This window comes from Petaurus breviceps, unplaced genomic scaffold (genome assembly GCF_028583685.1).
Source record: "Petaurus breviceps papuanus isolate PSGF00001 unplaced genomic scaffold, PetGlider_PUasm1.0 103, whole genome shotgun sequence".
Classification (NCBI taxonomy): Eukaryota; Metazoa; Chordata; class Mammalia; order Diprotodontia; family Petauridae; genus Petaurus; species Petaurus breviceps.
Window position 1 is genome coordinate 4,846,997 of NW_027185588.1, and position 18,536 is coordinate 4,865,532.

The window sequence follows — 18,536 nt, forward strand, 5'->3', positions numbered from 1 at the left end:
AATGCAGATCACACGTGCCATGTAATCTAATTGCCTTAGAGAGAAACCTGGGGCCCCTGGAGGTTAAGTGCTTTTCCTGGGGTCACACAGCCAGCATGTATCGGAGACAGCATTTGACTCCAGATCATTCTGAGGCTGAGGTATACAAGCCCAGAGAATAAATGGGGCCGGACAAGGAATTTTCTGATCCTTCATTAGATGTGCAGAGCCATAGCTGGGAATGAATGCTTGTGTGGAAGAAAATGCCACAAACCTTTCAGAGTTAGTGGCATTAAAGGTTGATCATTTGGGGTGGACTTGATATTGTCCTGTGGAGGGGGGGGGGACAGAATCTCCAGGACACTGGTGGGAGGGGAGACTGCGGGAGAGGGGCACACAGGACCACACATGCTGCCATCCCTCTTTAGCTCCCTGGGACAAACCCTAGCTGGCACACCCTCAGTATGGCTCTCAGAGTGTCCTTCTGTAAAGTTCCTTTAAATGCCTTCTGTGGGCTGTGCCCATGGCTAGACCAGGAAGAAAGCTGTAATCCCCTTCCAAGCATCCACAACTCTGTCTGTCTTAAGCAAACTTCCCAAGTCATCTTCCTAATGCCTTCTCCAATTACCTCATTCTTCTACTCAAACGAGCCTCAGTGCCTCCTCATTACTTATTCAATCAAGTATCAACTTCTAAATTTGGCATTCAAGGCCCTCCACAATTTGGAACCAATTGACCTGTATCTTAAAACTCTTTAATTTAACCATTGTCGTTATGGAAGCCACCTTTTAAAGTCATCCAGTCACACACACACACACACACATACACACACACACAACGCACACACATCATTTGGCAATTCAGAAAACTGAGGCCTAGAGAGACTGACTTTTCTCAGGTCACAGGGGTAGCATATTCCCTCCTCCCTGGCCTCAGTGGCTTGATCCTGCCCTCTAGTGGCAGTTTCCATTAGGGGTACATCTCCCTCTCCCTACAGCTAGGGAATTTAGATGGTGCAAGTGAGAGTGCCCTGAGCCACCTCCCTCCTTTTCCTGGTCTCATCCACCACAAGGGGTTAAGTGTGTACACACACATGTGCACTAGCATTGGGTCAAAAAGTGCTTCCTCCCCCTGAGCCCCCCCTTGTATCCCTCCCATTGCCTCTATTAGCCTCAGACACAAATATTGCCAGTAGTGGTTTTGCTCAAGAATCAGTTTCCACCAAGAATCTTTCCTAGTCCTTTCTTCCCCACCCCCAAGTAAGGTGAGCCTCTCTCTTTAAATTTCTTCTAGCACTTTGTCCAGGCTTCTCAAAATCATTGCTAATATTTCTATAGCCCTTTAAGGTCATCTTGATAAATACCTTGTGAGGTAGGTGCAATCTCCACTTTACAGATGAGAAATATAAAGCTGGAAGAGGTCAAGTGACTTGTCCAGGGTCACACAGCTAGTAAGTCTCTAAGACAGAATTTAGTCCAGGTCTTTCTAACTTCAGATCTCATGCTTTATCCACTATATCACTTAGCCTACTCACTTGCACTTATTTCACTCTCATATAAAGGTCGTGGTCTGTCTATTAGAATGAACACTCCTTGAAAGCAAGGATTGTGTGCCATTTATCTATTGCATAGTACCATATGATATATTGGTTAATAGATATTTGTTATTTGCATGGATTCATAGATCAATAGATATGTAGGTAGGTAGGGAGAGAGACAGAGAGAGACAGAGAGGAAGAGGAAGAAGAGGAAGAAGAAGAAGAAGAAGAAGAAGAAGAAGAAGAAGAAGAAGAAGAAGAAGAAGAAGAAGAAGAAGAAGAAGAAGAAGAAGAAGAACAGTGAGATGTAAAGTCTGCCTCCCTCACCTGGAGTATTGCGTGAGGTGCAGGATGTCACATTTTAGGGAGGACAAGGGTGGGTGATCCCCCCGACCTGGGACACAAGGGGAGGAAAGAGAAAAAAGAGACCTACTTCCTTGGGAACAGGAGGCCGGGGACAAGCTCTTGCTTGGCTGGACGCAGGAGAAGTGGAAGGAAACAAATATTTGGCAGTGAGACTGAAGGCTTTTCAGGGTGGGAATGGGCTGGATAGTGAGTGGGGGTCTGAGGACTCTCTGAGTGAGACTTGTTTCATAAACAAGACACAGCCAAGATTTCCTCCAGATCCCGGGCAAGTCTGGTCTCTAATCTGTCCTTCTGCTAGGAGGTCACTAGGCTCTTTGCCCTTAAGGCCGCTGTTGCTGCCAGAGGATGCAGAGAGTGAAAGGGGATGGGGAGATGCTTCCAAACCTGGAGGCTTCAGGAAGGACTATTGATCATAGCTCTACCAGAAGGGACCTCAGAGGCCATGTAGCCCAGTACTCTAACTATACAGATGAGGACAGTGAGGCCAGGAAGTTTAAGCTATTGTCTCCAGGTCAAACAAGTGACAAGTGAGAGATCTTCTACATCCTTGGTCTATGGCAGTGGAAGGGACTGGGTAGGACACAGACTGCACCTACTTCCTCATTAGTGGGGCAAACATCTGTGTACACAAAACATCTGACTAATGCTCACCAAGGAGTGATCACAGTAGCTCATAGCTGGAAAGGATCTTAGAGGTCATCTAGACCAAGCTCAACATGAGCAAGGATCCTCTTTCCAATATTCCTGATGGCCTTTGTTTGAAGACCTCTTGTGAGAGGGAGGGGACCCACAACCACAAGAGGCCACCACTTTGTACTAATCACTACAAAGCTTTTCCTTAGATCTACTAATTGCTCCTTATGCTACCCATGGGGGTTAGGCAGAAGAAACCTAATCCTCTTTCCACTGAGAATTTCCCTGCCTTCTCCCCCACCAGGCTTCTCTTATCCAGGCTAAAGATCACTAGTTCTTCAACCAGTCATGATAGGACATGAACTCCATGCCCATCATCTCCCAGTCACCTTCCTCTGGATATGCCTCAGTTTGTCAGCTTCCTAAAATGTGGTGCCTAGCAATGCACACGATACTCCCAAAGCAGGCCAGAGCCCAGTAGATTTATCATCTCTTTAATCTTTGCATGTGATGCTTCTCTTATTTCAGTCTGAATCATGTTTGTTCTTTTAGACATTCCCATTGTTCCTGCATGAGGAATTTGTAATCCAAAGGAAATTCCAAGCTCTTTTCAGACAGACTGCTGCTACTTTTTTCAAATTGATTTAAAAAAATTTGAATGCATGACTCTACATTTATCTCCATCAAATTTTATCTTAATCAATTCAGCCCATCCTGTCTCTTTCATCCAATGTGTTGGGTATACCCCCCTTCCAGCTGTGTACCTTTTGCAAATTTGATGAGGAATGCTCTCTATGACTTCAAGTAGCTAATAAAAATGTTAAATAGCACCGGGCAAAGCACAGATTCCTGGCAATTCCACTGGAGATCTGCTTCCAAGTTGCCACTGAACCATTAACCCTCTTTGGGCCTGGTTACTTTTGAATCTGGATAGCTATATGATCATTTATGACTAGTGATGGACAGTGGATAGACTACTGAGCATGGAGTTAGGAAGATTTGAGTTCAAATCCGGTCTACTAATGGTTCGACCCTGGGCAAGTCACTTAACCCTGTTTGCCTCAATTTTCTCATCTATAAAATGAGCTAGAGAAGAAAATGGCACACCATTTCAGTATCTTTGCCAAGAAAGCCCCGAATGGGCTCAATGAAGAGCAGGGCATGACTTAAAAATGACTGAACAACAGAAAATGATTATCTAGACATCTCTCCTCTTGCCCAAAGGATAGCATGGGGCACTTCATGAAATGTTTTTCTAATATCTGTGTCAACTTTATTCTTAGCCTTCCTATGATCTACCAGGTTAGTAAAACTGTCAAAGAAGGAAATAAAGTTAGTTTGGCATGACCTGTTCTTGATGAAGCCATACTAGGTCTTTGTGATTGATCACTGCTTCCTTTCCTAAACTATGACTAATAATCCCTTTAATATTGTGTTCAAGATTTTTTTCCAGGAATTAAAGTCAAGTTCAGTAGCCTATAGTTTTAAGACTCCATTCTCTTCTTTTAAAAATAGTATGGATATTTCTTTTCTTTAACTCTATGGTACAGCTCCCATCCTTCATGATTCTTGTTTTTCTTCACAATTTTTCAAAGATCACTGACAGTAGCTCATCACTGACATCTGGTTCTTTTGGAATTCCAGGATATCGTTTACTAATGATGGGAAGAGCAAGTAGGCGCTCTCTGTCTACCCATCTACTTATCTTGGCTACCTGTCCTATCCAGACCAAAGATAATTTCCTTTGGCAGTGCAAAGAGGAGAACAAAGCCACAGTTGAGGTGCTCTGCTCATATTTATCATATCTCATCTGTCATATTTATCATATTTGTCCCATACACTACAAACTGTGGTCCTCTACCTTCTTTGAGTCTCCTCTTTTCCTCAAAAATACCTACTATTCCATATCGTTACTAATAAGGCTTCTTTGGCAGCTCTCATGCATTTAAAGATTTAGCACCTCTGACACTTCATATATTATCACACCATGGTTTAAAAAAATTTTTTTTTGTATTCATCCTCCAGTACACCTCTTCTTAATTCCATCTTACCTATAGTCTTTTAAAAAAAATGTCTTTAAAATTCTAGTTGGTTGATGAGCTCCTATATCCAAATTGTTCTTTCCATTTTCTTCCTCATCATAATTGTTTGTCCAGAATATTATTCTAGAGAGCATGCTATTCCTCCTGATCTAGCTTCACTTGGTAGACTTTTAAGCCATGAGATTCCACATTTCCTTCCTCTGAATCTTTTGAAATACACTGTCCTAAAGATAGGGTGCATGTCAAACTACTTCTAGTTCTTCTGTCCACAAGCACAAATTCTAAGATGGAATGACTACTTCCCCCTGCCCCAATGTGGCCATCATTTCCACTTTAGCACGTAATTCTTCCTTCTTGGTGAGAATAATAATACACAACAGTAGACTCCTCTCAAAGATTCTTCTAGCTAAAAAGCTATTAAGACAAATAAAGAAATTATTAGCTGTTATGCTTGGGACAGAGAAGAGCTCCAGTGGATGTCTGTATGATTGAAGCCCCTACGTGATATTATGCCTGTCTACCAGGCACACAGTCTATTCTCTTCTAAATCTCTTTGTCTGTTTTCTCTTTCTTCTCAAATTTTCTCTAGTGTACTGTGATGATCTTCCTCTTTCTGTCTTCATTGGCCTTCACCTTAAAGCTCTCTACCATGCTTCTGCCCCTTGGTTCCTGGATTTCCTAATGATAGCTCAGTTGTGATTGCTGCCCAATGCAGCATATAAAATGCACTTAGTTCATAAAGGAAGGTCCAATAGCAATGGAGATGTGGACCTAGCTAAAGACTTCCAGACTTGTGATGGCCTCTCAAAGTCTTGGGCAAGGCATGGAAAGATGTTCTTCCAGGTAATGGAAGTAGGGTCATTGGATATCATTTTCTCAGTCATAAACCATCTTTTATAATGAACAAATATGTCATACATTCAACAAATATCCACTATCTATAGCTTATAGAGAGCTATACTTAGACTGAGAGAAATACACAGTACAAAGTGTGGATAAGACAAAATATCATGGTGCTCAGAGTCTAGTAAGAGAATAAGACAGACACAGAGGGCACTTAATACTCTATTATATGATAGAAGAGGTGCTATGCAAAGACCCAAGGAAATGGTATTATGACCTGGGGCTCATGGTCCAGGAGAGGAGAATCAGAGAAAGCTTCCTGGAGGATGCTGTGTTTGAGGGAGAGTTTAAAGGCTGGGTAGGAATTCAGCACCTGAAGAAAAGGAGTGAGGACATACTAGATCTAGGGATCAGCATAAACAGAAACGCAGAGCAGAGAGAGAATATGCAATGTGTGAGTGGGTCAGAGGGTAGTCCAGTTTGGCTGGAGCTTAGAGTGACTGGAGGTGAGTATTAGGAAAGCTGAAAAGGTCAAATGGTATTAGATTAATTTGAAAGGCCTTGAATGCCATACAAGAACACATGGACTTTATTCAATAGGAAAGCACTAGAGAGTTTTAAGCAGAGAAGAAATGTGAGCAAATCTGTACCTAAGGATCCTATTCACATGAATTCATGTCCTGTCTCTGAGCTAATATATGCCCTCTTCCCTTGTGTTTTTTTTCTCCACTTCAGACATCTATAAGTGATGAGAGTCAAAGATTAGCCAATAAGAAATTTGGATGAGTAGGGTGGCCACAGCAGCCTACCTTATCCTGGATGTCTTTCTGAAGTGCTTTGTATTCTGGGGATGTAGGGTCAGGGTTGGTAAGGTCGTGGTTAAGGATCTTGAAATGAAACTGGTATTGCCCTTTTCCAGGGGTGCTCTGGGATGAATAACCTAGAGTTAGAGTGGAGGGAGGAACAGTTCATAGGATCATCAGACTCAGAGCAGGAAGGGCTCTAGTTAATTCTCATTTTACAGTTGAAGAAACTGAGGCCAATGTGGGAAGGGAACTTTCCCAGATCATGCCTCTAGTGTCAAGTTAGGACTTGGACTTGGGTCCTCTGAGTCCAAATCTACACTCTCCCTTTTAGCATGTTTTCTTCAGGAAGTTGTAACCAGAGATAGGGACCCCGCAAAACTACACAGGCAAGCTGGGATTGAAGAGAGGATAGTAAGCCAGCCGTGCTGGAAATCAACATCAGAGATGAAGTTCTATTTTTATGGTTTTGCTTTAAAACTTTGTTCAAGTCTTCTTGATGTCTTTTTGGTTTTGTGTTATTCACTTCCACATATAGCCTTTCCCTCCCCTAACCTGAGAGTCTCCTTTGCATTGAAGGTTTTTAAAAATCAGTTTAACAAAACCAACGAACATTGTGACCTCATCGGACAGCATATTCAGCATTCCCCCCTCTCAATTCTTCTCTGGGCCAACACTTGATTGTTATCACTTTATACAGGTGAGTTTGGGTTTGTGATTCCTTCCAATTACATTGCTGCAGCCTCTGTGTATATCGTTTCCCTGGTTCAGCTTACTCACTGTCCATCTGTTTCATACATCTTCCCATATGTCTCTGAGTGCTTCTTATGGATCACAACTTACCTGCCTCCCCATCTTACAAGCAAGTATCCTTCAGCAGATTCCAAGAGAGTGAGTATTGCATGTGGGATGGGAGGGGGTTTTGCTTGTTGGAGACTGGGGAGGGGAGATACAAGTCTAGGAAAGCAGCAGCCACATGCACTTTTGGAACATCAAATTCCCTATCCTTTGAGAAGTGATGATACTTGTGCTTAAGATAAGCCATCATCCCCAAGCCTCTGCACAGCAAAGGTGTATTTAAAAAAAATGTACACCAAATTTAGATTCATTTGGATTTTGAACATTTCCCTGTGGCTAGAGCAAGGGAAAATGAAGATATGGCTGAGGGCGTCGCCTACTCAGAGCTTGGATTCAGTTCAGTAGAGAGAAACAACAGCTTGCTGACTCAGTGTTCCAGCTGAGAGCATCATCGAACCTCAGGGTCATCTAGCCCTAGCCCCCCCCCCGAAGAAATAATCCTGCCACCACTAGCCTACAACCAGGGGCCACAGGAAAGGGGGGATTTGGAGGAAGGGAAGAAAACCCCAAAGTGACAATGACAAAAAGCTTACTCTGAGTGAATATTACCCAAACTTTGTCACTGGAATAAGAATGACTGCTCACCATGGAGGTAAAGGCTGTCTTTTTCCAATGTATAAGGTCGCAGCTGACTGAAGTCATGAGTTTGGTTACCCAATTCTTGGTAAACCTTTTCTCTGTCGAAGACTGGGCTGGTGGGACCTCTCTGATGGACACATATAGCATCCACTCTAGTTGCTGATTTGTCCTTTTCAGGTCTATGGAAAGACACATTGAATGTGATGCAGTGCTGAAACTGATGTTGCAGAAGGTGACAGGTGTCCCACCTTCTGGGGAAAGGAAAGGTGCAGTACAAGACTATGTTTCCCAGGGATACTGGGTAAAGAAGACTAGAGAAGATTGGATGATGTGCTTAAGGCAACTTGGAATAAGTGACAGTGATTAAGTTGACTGGCAAATACCCACTAGCTATAAAGGGAGGTGTGTTGAACTGCCAACGGTCCTCAGTGGAGAGAAACCATCCTGGCAAGGGGAAAATTGTCCTACACAGTGACTGAAATCCCTGGGCTAGGGGATGGGGATCAAAGCACTTTGGGATTAGACAATCGGGGTACGAAGCCCAAGAAGAAACTTGGGGGGAAGTAACTTTTATTGGAAGTCTAGTGTGAGACCGAGGCATATCCTGGGGGCTTGGGGAGAAGCCTCCAAATCCCCAACTATCCGCCTCCAGGTTCTTACCTCAGAGAGATCAGTTCACATTCAGTGTAGTGAAAGCCAATGCTGCTGTTCTGGAATAAGGGCCTCAGCTGACAAGGGAAGATGATTAGATAATACTCAGAAAAATAAGGGATGGTGAAGAAATGAAGGTGTGGAGTAGTAAGTGCAAAATCTCACCAGTTCCTGGAGGGCCCCTTCTGTGTTGTTAAATTTGGTAGAGCCTGGGTATCCCATATCCATAGTGTAGGGTAAATTTGTGATGGTGAAGTTCAGAGTAAGCGATTGCCATCTGGGGTCACTGGCTACAAGAACAGAAGAAGAAAAACAATCCTCTATGAGTTTTGGAAGGTTCAGGGACCATGAAAGAGGCAGGGATGCTTCTATCCCTGGCCTTCATTGCCAAAATTTGTCTGGTCAGGGCCTTGTCCATAGGGTACCACTGGCTTAGATATGGAGTAATGTCGTAGTTACAGAGTGAAACAGGTTGTTTGGACAATGACACAGGATGCCACAAATAGATGAAGCTAAATAAATGCTTGCTTGATGGAGGACTGAACAAACAACTCTGTGTATGTGAGTGTGTATGAGGGTGTGTGTGTGTATGTGATGAAGCTGAAGATCATCAACTGAGGTATAATCTCTGTAATGTATTTTATAAGAGAAATAAAACTCAGGACTATGAGGTAGCTTATGAGGTGATTTTCCATCACATGCTGCTGCTTCCCACAGAGCTGACATTCATCTCACCCTTATCCCTGACCTCTCTGGGGGTAAGTTTGAAAAGTAATCACTGTCCAACCTCTGACAGGGGAATCAGGAAACCAATGGACCTGCATCTAATATTGGGAAGGTATCAAAAGACTCAGAGGTATGGGGTTTCTCCCTCAAAGAATCTTATGATAGAGGAATTGAGAAATCCATGGTCATACATCTATATTGGGAAGGGATGAAAGGATCAAGAAGTCTGGGGTTTCTTCCTCGCAGAATCTTAGCCTTAGAAGGTCCCACAGAGGGCATCTAAAGTATCTCCCAGAAAAAAAAAGTCATTTTGCCTCTTTGATAAGAGTCAGTAATGAGGAACTGACTATCCTCCCTGAGGCAGCCTGCTCTTCTTTGGAGACACATTTCTCATGACACTTGAGTGGTTTGTAGGGACTTTTTCAAAGCAACAGCTGCTACTACACATGTTATCTCCCTGGGGCTAAAGCCCAGAAGTCAAGAGGTGAATATGGTTAAGGTTTCACAGATGGTCCAGGATTCAAAAGGGATTTGGTTGATAAAAATACTTACTGGCACCAGGTTGAGGGATCTTTTGTTCATTGTAACCTGGAAACCAAAAGATGAACAATGAAACATGGAAGCAAAGGATAAAAAAAAAATGAAAATCATTTCAATTCAACAAGTACCTACCATGCACTGCATGGGCTAGATACTGAGGACACAATGACAATATTTCAATGTTTCTGCCCTTGAGGAGCTTGTATCTTGTTAGGAAAAGGAAAGGATAATCTGCGGGGGGGGGGCTCAACAGGACAACTGGAGTAAGGAATCAGTTTTTCTGCTTGAGCACCTGTGTGGAGAGGTCTATGCACTTAAGGAGAATTCTCCTGTCTACCCCCAAAGTCTCTGACTTGAACAGTCATGGTAGGAAAAAAAACAAAATCCTGGTTGGGGAAAATAAAAGATGAAGCATCTGAATCAACCCACTTTTGCTTTTCCTTTGCCTATGGGAAACAGAGGAAGGCAAACCCTTTCAGTGTTTGTCTTAGAAGTCTCCACACTCTCCTCCCCAGCCTTCTGGCTTATAGGCTGGAGCACACCAAGAGCAAAGCTAAAATGAGCTAGATCCAGAATCTTTCCAAAGCTTCTGTTCTTAAACTCTCTAGTGCAAAGGGTCTCAGCGGTCTCTGGTTCGATCAGTAGCTGGAGCAAGAATCCCCCGGGAAGCAATCTCAACAAGTGCAGAGGAGCAACCCAGCAGCAAAGGAGGGCAGGGAGACTTTTCTAGGGACCAGCACCGAGTGTATAGAGTTCACCTTTTTGTTGTGGCTAACTGACAGTATTTCTGCTCAAAAATCAAGGCTGAGGCAGTATTCAGATCTCACACTGTTTTACAAAGGGGAAATCATCTGTTAGTGGCTAAGAAATGGAGAGACTGATCCATGGAATAGATTGGGTATACAATTGCTATAGGAATGTAATTTTTTAAGATCTTCCTTGCCCCTAGGTTAAGTGCACCTGGAGCCTTTGGTGGGAGGCTTGTTTTTCAGGAGATATTTTGTGATTGGGAAGTGGGGTCAAGAGGGTTGTTACATTCTCTGAGCCAGGAGAAGGCTGATGTGAGGCTTTGTTTTGGGGCTCACAAGAGTCTGGGCAGCCGTTGAGCCCCCCAGCTTTGAAAAACCCAGATGTTGATGCTTCCCTCTCTGGTAACTGACCAGGTATGGATGTAATGGTTGGACAGTTGGAGGCCTGTCTGCTTGAAATGTTTGTTTCTCTGTCTTATTGTAACTTCTGCTTTTAACCTCTGTATACTATGAAGTTTGGGGTGCTGACTTTTTCCCCTGATCTAGGTAAATGACATGTTTGATTGATTAAAGCAAGATTGTTAACCCATTTGAGTTGCTTTCCTTTAGAGAAGCAGACCTAAGAACCTGTGTTGGCAGCCACCCTGGGGATGCTGGGGGTGCTCGCTGCTACAACAATACACAATAGTGACCAAAGAAAGGAAGGTTTGAGAAGTGAGTAGCTGGTTAAGAAGATGATCTTCTAAAATGGGTTTTAGATCACAGGATAATAACTTAAAATATGGAAATTAATATCTCTAAGTGTCTGAGGCCCTGTTTGAACTCGTCTTCCTGACCCCAGGCCCAGATCTTTATTCTTTGTGCCACCTAGCTGCCCCCAGAAGAGCCTTAAACTGAAAAAGAAAGGAGGATATTGCACATACATGGGATTCTTTTTGTCCACAACTGTTATTTTAATAAACCTAACACTGAAATTATTTTGGAGCTAGCTCTCCATAGATGCACACATCCCTTATTATATACTTTGCATTTTTAATTGAGAGTAGTTATCTATCATCTACTCCAAAAGCAAAGCTCTTCTCTGCAGCTTCCATAGAAAAATTTCTCTTCACAGTCAAGGGTCAAGGTCACATGTGATATGCCTATTTTGCCAGTTAGAATCATAGCTTTCTTCCAAAGCATGGCTCTGGGTCCACAACAACAAAATAAGCATGTCACATGTGACCTTGACCCTAATTTATCTGTTTAATGCAAGGAGGCCAATTTGATTTTAGAGATCACTGAGATTTGATGAGATGGGCCCCATGATGGGAACATGATTTTGAAAAAGTAGATCTTGTTCAAAAGGAGCAGCCAGATGATGTAAAGAATCAGTATTTAATAAGAATGACAAATTCCTAAGTAAGTGCAGGAATCAGATGGAGGCAGCATGACAGAGAACATTTTTATAAACATGAGTGGAAGCAAAAAAAAGAACTAATATTACCACTGGAGTGCGCTATGTGTCACCCAGCTTTGTCTCTTTGTAACTGTGTCTGTTGCCCTGTTTCTGTCCTTTGGGGTCAGGCAGAAAGAATGAAGTTATAACAGTTAACATGATGCCTTAGGAAGACTTTAAAACGATCTTCAAGCTAAACCTGCCCAATTTGTTTTTCAATGAATCATGTCAGAGTCCTATAAAAAATATTTTCTGAAGTAATTTGTAGCTGGAAGGCTCACTGCATGGAGTGCTGGACCCTAGATTCTGGAAGACAAGAGTTCGAATCTGTCCTCAGGTACTCCTTATTAGCTGTTTCACCCTGGACAAGTCACTTATTTTTCATTTCTTGTAAAATGAAGGTAATAATCGACCTCACATGGAGTTGTTGGGAAGATAAAATGAGATGATATATGCACATTGCTTAGCATAGTGTTTGGCATGTAGCAGGTGCTTAATGAAGGTTGTTCCCAGCCTGCCCCTTCTCTTTGGGACAGCTCTAATATTCCATCTCATTAGTCTTGGGCCATCACTTCAGTGTGCTGGTTTATTTCTGGATCTTGATTCTGTCCAATATATCAGCTGGTGTTATCCAGTCATTTTGTGCCATTTATGTCTCCCATCTAGGCAACTAGGTGGCACCATAGTGCCTAGAGTGCCAGGCCTGAAGCCAGGAAGATTCAACTTCTGACTTCAAATACTGCCTCAGTCACTGTGTGATCCTGGGCAAGTCCTCTGTTTGCTTCAGTTTCTCATCTATGAAATTAGCTGGAGAAGAAAATGGAAAACCCCTCCAGAATCTTTGCCAAGAAAATTCCAACAGAGTCATGAAAAATTAGACATGACTAAAACCTGAAGTCACTGAACAACATCTCCATCTAAGTCATTGCTAAACACACAGTACAGGACCAAGGAAAAAATTTTGTGGTGGCTACTATCCTATGAGAGATAGGGTCCCTTGTCAGGTAGGTGTGGGTAGACTTGGTCTTGTGCAGTTGGATCAACAACAGATGAACAAGAAGGAAGGAATATAGGTGTGGTCAGGGTCTGAAACTGAATAGGAAGGATAGGAGAAAAATGATAATTCTGGGATTATGACAGGAGACAAGGTAGAAAAGGAGCACTGATACCAAAGTGATGCTGTTTCAAATTTCTCCATTTCCATCGAAGGAACCACCATTCTTCCATTCTCCAGGTTTGTAACCTTTGCAATATCATGGACTCCTCAATTTTCTTTGCCCCTTCCTTCATGATTTTCAACTCACCTTTTCCCTCTAGTCACACAACTGCCATCATAGTTCAAGCCCTCTCACTTAGATTATTGCAAAGACCTTCTAATTAATCTCATTTCCTTGAGTCTCTCCCCAATACAGTCCATTGTATTCTCTGCTGCTAAAAGTAATATTGCTTAAACCCAGATCTGACAATTTAACTCCCCTACTCAATCAACTCCAGTGACTCTCCCAATTGCCTATTTTATTCTCTAGGACTAAGTATAAACTCTGTTTACCTTTTAGAACTCTTTATAATTTGGTTCCAACCTCTCTTTCCACCCCCTCCTGCAGCCACCACACAATCAGTGCACCATTGTCACATGTTCATCTACCATTTTGCAAATCTCAGGCAAATCAATTTCCATGCACTGGGTTGTCCCCCTATCAGGCTCTCCAGCATCCAGCCCAGCACTACTATGTCTCTTATCCATGTGTCTTTTCCTAGACCAAAGAAGGGTGGATTAGCAACAGCATTGGATATAGTGTGCACTCACAGGAGAGCACCCTACCAATCCAGTTCTGAACATAGAGAAATTATATTGGGAAATAAGTAACCAGACATGTGACATCAGCATTCTTTTAACTCCCTACTTCTACCTCACAGAGTACCAAGCCTCTTTCAAAATATAGCCTTGAGGCTTTCCCAGACTTCCCTAGTTAATTGTTCTCTCTCTACTTCTATCCCTTGAAATACCTTTGTTTTCACTCAGTATATATTCCATACATATATTTAATGTGTTGGCATATCGAGAGAACCAGTTGCTGGAGAGCAAGAATTCTTTCTTTCATTGGCTTTGAATCCTGAGTGCCCAGAACACTGCCTAGCACACAGTGGATGATGAATAATGCTTTCTGAGGTGAACTGAATTAACTGATGGAGAATAAAGTTTTGCTAAATCAAATCCCAACTTCCAGTGTCATAGGGGGCACAAGACTAAGGACACAAAGGGGACTTAGTTGCCAAAGCACTTACTGGTAGTAGGCAGGGCTGCATCATACTCATTATAACTTAGAAACCAAAAGACAGATAAATAATGGGGATCACAAGACTCTAGAAGAAAAGGAAGTTTTATGACACAGGACTACAAGGTAACATGACAAGTCACATGGCTTCCCTGGCCCCTGGCTTGACAGGAGAGTATTTCTCTGAACAACTGGAAATTTTAAAAGTCCTGGTGACTGTTCCCTCTTTTAGAAAGTATTTTCTCTCCCCAGGTTGTGCCAAGGCAATGATGTTGGGGGTTGGGGTGGGGCGATCACTCTCCAAGGGACTGAAGATGCCACATTCTTACCTGTGGACATTCCCCTGCCTGTGGAGTCATGCAAAGATGCAAATGTTGATGCACTGTCTAAACCAAACACTGTCAAAAGAAGTGTTATTAGAGATGGTCAGAGACTGCGGTTATAGAGCTCACCAAGGCTGTGGTCATCAGAGCACCAACACAGCACTCCCTCAGCCTCTGTTTAGGGGAATGAGGGAGGGGCTTTAATATCCATTCAATAAATAAGTCAATCTGCCATTTTGACTACACTGGTGTCTAACTTAGGGACTAGTAAGTAGAAATCAAGGCAGCACAATATATAAACCTATAAGTCTCCCTCTCACCACTTTTTCACAGAGTTGAGGTTCACCTGTGGATTTATGAATACCCCCATCCCCCAATGACCTTGGGGGAACAGCTTGGCAAGTCACCACCAGTGAAATTTAGAGAAACTAGGGAATCTCATAGAGCAAAGCCATAGTTCCAAGTCAGGAAAGGTAGGAACAATCTCGGATGCCTTTCTTCCCTGGACGCCTTCCCTCTTCTGTGATGAGAAGGAGGTACCTTCTCCTCACAGAATCTCAAAACTTAAAAAGTCCTCAGAGGTCATCTTGTTAAGAAATTCCCTCTGCAGTGTCCCTGACAAGCAGTCATCAATCTGTGCTCTAGACCTTCAGGGATGGGAACTCATTATCTCTTTGACATACCTCTTTTCACTTTTAGGACTTTTTCTCCCTCAAGATACCTGAGTGGGCTTTAAGAGAAGGGTACTAGGAAATCCACAATTGTTTCATATTGCTAAATCAAATCCCAACTTCCAGTGTCATAGGGGGAACAAGACTAAGGACCCAAAGGGGACTTAGTTGCCAAAGCACTTACTGGTAGTAGGCAGGGCTGCATCATACTCATTATAACTTAGAAACCAAAAGACAGATAAATAATGGGGATCACAAGACTCTAGAAGAAAAGGAAGAGAGTTGCCTAGTAACTCAAGGTGAGAAGTACAGGAATACTGAGGACTATCTGCTTACTCCATGCTTCTAGGGGATCTGCTCTTTGGGGAAGAGGAGATGAAAATTATTTTATTTACCCTTGGGGTCTCTGACATGAAGAGTAAAGAAAATGAAGATATTTTTAATTTTGAGGAAAACAGTGGGGGCATATAAAATTAATGTTCAAATCAATCCATCCTTGGTCTTCCCTGGTCTTTGGAATCCAAGGGAGCAAAATTTCTGACTTTCTGTCCTAGCTTATTCCTAGAGTCTCTGAGAGTAGATTGGATGCCAGTGAGCCTGATGGCAGAGACCTCCAAGTTCAGAGAAGGTGAAATTGATGTACCTGAGTTTTGATGAAAATGGTTGATAATTGTGTGACAGTGACATAGTGTCTGCATAGGTAGGAGTATTGAGCAGCCAATAATCCCACAAAATAGAAGCCTCTCTGTATTAGTGATCTTATTCTAAGGAGTAACTGAGAAGGGAAATCATATTTCTGATAAGCTCCATAGCTGCCACTAGGTAACATCAACCAAGAAGGAATGGCACCTTAGGGTCTGTCTTATGCAGTTGGTTAAATGAAGGAAGAATGAGAAGAAGAAATTCTAGGGGAGGTGAGGGCCTGAATAAATTGAGAATAACAGGAGAAAAGGGTAGCAGTAGGATTGTACAAAAACAGGCTGGGGGAGAGACAGGCTGCTCACCATTGAGATAAAAATTCCTCTTATCCAAGGTATATGGGCCAAGCCTGGTGACTGTCAGTTTGCTTAGTTCCCAATATACCCTCTGTCTGTCCAGAAATGGGGTGCCAGGTTCTCTCCAATGGAGGCACACAGTATCCACTCCCTTTGCCTACTCTTCTTCCCTACAACTAGAAAGATGTTGATAGAGACCCCCAAAATGGCGACAGCGACATCTAGTGGTTATCACAGGTAATTGAGATGCTTGAGCCACCATGGGAAAAGGCAAAAGTGATTCTGGGAAGATTCATGAACTGCCACATCTACAGTGTGGGTAGGATTGTTGAGCAACCACAGACCGTCATTAAAGAGAACCTGACATTAGAGAATTTGTTCTAAACCGTGACTTATACAGGGAATCACTGTGCCAAGAATCCAACCCACAGTGGCAGAGAAGAAGCAGTTTGGGGAATCTGAACATGAAAGAAGGATGGGAAGGAGTTGCCTTTATCATTTGTTCACCTTTAACCCTAGGTGTGACTGGGAGCTGAGAATATATGCCCTCATCAGTACAACTCTCAGATTCTGGGCTCTCACCTTAAAGATATCACTCTGCATCCAGAATAGAAAGATCCAACACTACTATTCTTGAACAGGGGGTCAAGCTGGTAAAGGAAGGAGAGGGGAATAATGATTAAGGCAACACTTCTCTATTATTTTAAGGTGTAAAAAGCACTGTACGTGTTATCTTATTTGTTCCTCACAACAACTCTATGAAATAGGCGCTATCTGAGAGAAGCCAAGTGATCTGCCCAAGGTCACACATTTTGTAAGTATATAAGGTAGCATTTGAACTTGCTTCTTTACTGACTCAAAGTCCAGCACTCATTAAGACTGAAGCAGCTAGGTGTCCCTGTGGATAGAGGGTAGAACCTGGAATCAGGAAGACCTGAGTTTAAATACAACCTCATACACGTTAGCTGTGTGGCACCGGGCAAGTCATTCAACATCTGTCTGCTTCAGCTACCTCATCTGGAAAATACAGGTGATAATCGCACTTACTTCTTAGGGCTGTTGTGCAGATCAAATGAGATGACTTATGTACAATGCTTTGAAAACTTTTAAAATGCTACATAAATGCTAGCTATTATCCAGCAAACCATATAGATGCTTCATAGGGGAAATAAGCTTCTGACTAGGCAGGGCCTAGAGTCTAAGATATGCAGAAGAAAATCTTGCAGGTAGAGAATAAAGGAGTAGGGTATGTGTGGTAGATCTCAGCTTACCAGGTGCTGCAGGATTTTCTCTATGGTGTTGAATTGATTGGATCCGGTGTTTCCCATGTCTGCTACGTAGGGCAAGTTTGTGATGGTGAAATTCAGTGTGAAAGCTTCCATGCTGTAATTAGTGGCTGCAGTAGAAGAAAAAGAGAATTGTCCATGCCTGAAGCTTGGGTGCCTCAGCACACCCAGAGCTACCCAGCTGTTGTTGTGCTCTTCCTTTCTGTAAGGAAAACTCAACATTCCAATTTCACTAGTGACTCCATGAGGGAACATCTCCCATGCCACCCTGCCCTGAGTCCCCCTTGTTCTTTATCTCCAATTTTCAAATTTCATTCCCAATTTTAAGACTTTCCTAGGAATGGATAATAGATGCAGATCATTGGTACCTGTGGTTATGGAAATCAGTGAGGGAACCAGAGATGTTTCTGAAGTGAATGTGGTTGATGCAGGAGCTAAAAAGTTATTGGGGTGGTAAATCCTTGAGAGCATCACTGTGTGGATGCCTTTATGAGAGGAATGAACCATGAACTTCAAGGGGGAAATGGTTCAATTAGCTTAGATTGAAAACCTACAATCTCCAGATAGTGAGTGAAACTATGAGGAGGGAGTTTCAGTCACAATAGGAAAGAACAGCAATCTGAATGATGCATGTCTATCGAGGAAGTTTGTCACCTTAGGAACTTCCAGTATGGGATATGCCAGTCCTTCACTCTCCTCAGCTTTTACTTGGGCAAGTGGACTCATTATTCTTGGCCCCTTCAGAGATTTTTCTGGTTGTTAAATTGCCAAAAATTAAAATCTTGTCTGGCCATGGGGACATGGGACACAAGGTGACATATGCCAAGTCACTCATCCTGGCTTTCCTCCCCCTGGCAAATGACTGTTTCTTAGAATGAAGAAGTTTTGAAAGACCTGAGACTTTTTCCTCTTTTAGGAGACTTTCTCCTCCCCAATAACTTTTCAGCTCCTGCGTCAACCGCATTTCCCCAATAACTAATTATGGCCCTGTGGTAGCTCTCCAGGGTATTGAAATCACCCCATTCCTACCTGTGGAGCCTCCAGGCTTTGTGGGACTCAGAGAGGTTCTGGGTGAGGATGCAGCCCCTGACCCTGGAGCTTTGGAAAGGAATGTCATGGGAAACCATGGTTTGACACAGGAAAGCATAATGAATGTGAATGCTGATTGTGGTCACATATGAACGAGTTCAGGGCCCTACACCTAGGTAGTGCCTAACAAATGTTTGCTCAATAAATGACTG